Genomic DNA, 2,500 nt, shown 5'->3' on the forward strand with positions numbered 1-2,500 from the left:
GAGCTCCTTGGATTTATCCCTGAGGTGGGGCTCTAAATATACCACCCACCCCAGTCCTTGAGCCTCTTTAGCCAACAAACTACAAAGGATGTTATGCCTCTTGATCCGTGCCTCTTGGACCGCAGGGCAGTATCCAATTATGTGGGCACAAGTCTCCAATTCAGCAGGACAATGCCTGCACCCTCTTACCGCACCCTCACCCAATCCACGGGCCAAAAACTCCCGAGTAGGGTATACATTAGCCCGCAGTTGGATGGCTGTTATTAGTTTGCGATGTGGGATACCTTTATAATGAATTAACCAATCATTACTAATTTGATCATTCTCGAAGTTCTTGATTCCGCGGCCCTGAGATTTTAGATTGGTCCAATTCTTGAATTCTCTTTTCCTCCATCTGCAGGGAACGGGATAGATGACTCTTGGAGCAACCTTCTCCCACTCGGACGAGGGCTCGCCGGTCGTCGAGGACTCCGCAGCCACCGTGGGGAATTCCTCCGTCACTGCTGGTACTTTGTCAGGACGCCTGCCCGCCGCGATCCAAACCTTCCTCACCTCCTCTTGGATCCCTTCCTGGCGGACTACATTCCGAATGATGGTATCTTCGGAGTGGGCAATCCGTAACAATCTGCGAGCCTGGATATTAAGAATTTGGCTCGCCAGACGGGGGAGTCCCAGTCCACCATCCTTATACCCCACATAAAGGATGGCGTCACACGTACTCGGTGGCAGATGTAACCATCCTTTGACGGCCGATCTAATTTCCTGGTCTAGGGAATGGAGGTATGTGACGCTCATTCCGGCGTGATCGGCACTATACAGCAGCCTTGGGATCGCATAAGTCCTCAAGATATCCACCTTCTGAAGTGGCTTTAGTGGGGCTCCCCCGATGTTTCCAATCCAGCGGGTCAGTGTCCCTCGTAGTCCGGGCTTGGATATTCCCACCCAGGGGTCTATCCCTAGGCCTAAATATTTCTCCGAACTACCCGGATCTATCATATCCAATTGCGTTTCCGCAATTGACCATGGGTTACAATTATTGATGGTATAAGAGTCTTTAGTAGGCCTAATAAGAAACCCATGGCATTTAGGGGCCTGTACCCGCAGCCCGGTAAGCTGGCAAAATTCTTCAACCACTTCGATATTTTGTCTCATGCCGTCCCAAGAGTCACTGAGAAGTGCCAAATCGTCGGCGAACGCTAGTGATGTCACCACCTGGTCACCATACTTAAAGCCCACTCCTCTACTTTCCAGACCACACAACAGAGGGTCTAAAGCCAAATTGAAGAGCACTGGGGACAGTGGATCACCCTGCTTCACTCCCCCGAGAATCTTAATCCTTTCCGTACACCGGCCTCCCACCTCCACTCTGGTTCCACAGTTGGTATATAAGTCCTTCAGTAAGTCGATAATGTGTTTATCGACCCCCTTTTGGGCCAAGACCCGGAAGATGTGTTGATGGTTAACTGTGTCGAAAGCCTTAGCTAAATCGACAAACACGACCCCAAGAGTCCTATGGTCTTTCTTGGCACTTTTAATCAATGCCTGAAGGAGTTTAAGATTTTTCGAGCAGCCCGGAGCTGCTATGAAACCCCTTTGCCGCGCATTAATTGGGCATGCCCGCCGGAGCCTATTGCTCAATATCCGGGAGAACAGCCTTAAAATGACGGACCCGATGGTAATGGGCCGCCAGTTGTTCATGTCCTCCATCTTGGTGGGATCCGCCGATTTCGGTATTAAAACCGTTCTAGCTGCCTTTAGCTCGTCAGGGACTTTTCCGGCTAACAGCCAGAGGTTGAACACCTCCGCTAACCGGCTGCCCTGGGGGTCAATATTAAGAACGTCCCCCAGGGAGAGGCCATCTGGTCCCGGGGCGGAGCGCTTGGACATCTCCGCCACGTTCTTCTGGATCTCACCCGCGGAGATCATTAGCCTAAAGGCAGTATTGTTGGCCCTTCCCACACTACGGAATGAGCTCAAGCCGGAAAATGGGGTCACCTCTTCCCCTCTCTCCCTATAGAAGGCATAAACGTCTTCAGTCGGGAGAGGGCATTTCACTGCCTCGATGTTATCGAGAATGATACCAGCAAGCTTCTTCCTATCCAAAGCGAAGAGCCGCTGATATCGGAGGTATTGATCCCTTTCAACCGCCCTGCGTTTCATCCACCTTCTCTCCTTCTTCGCAGGCCCGGCCTCGGCAGGATGTTTCTGATGGTACTTGGCTCTTTTAACGGCGAGCTTCCCTTGCGCGAGGGTTTCCAACTCCTTCCAAGGACAGCTGACACATTCGGGGACGTTTTCCACACCTTCCAGGATCCCGCGGAACCTTCCCGGAGCAGACAGAGAACCGGCGCGGATCCACTCTCCAACTACCCTTCTATACTCTCTCTGGATGTTTCTCACCTCTTCCATCTCGGGGGAGGAGTCCCTTTCGCACGCCGCAGTCATTTTCATGGGCGACGATGTCTTTGCCGCAGCCGCCAACTGCCTTCGCTTGTCACTG

The sequence above is a fragment of the Tinamus guttatus genome, unplaced genomic scaffold (genome assembly GCF_059628265.1).
Source record: "Tinamus guttatus ecotype Peru unplaced genomic scaffold, ASM5962826v1 Tinamus_guttatus_pri_ptg001210l, whole genome shotgun sequence".
Taxonomy (NCBI): domain Eukaryota; kingdom Metazoa; phylum Chordata; class Aves; order Tinamiformes; family Tinamidae; genus Tinamus; species Tinamus guttatus.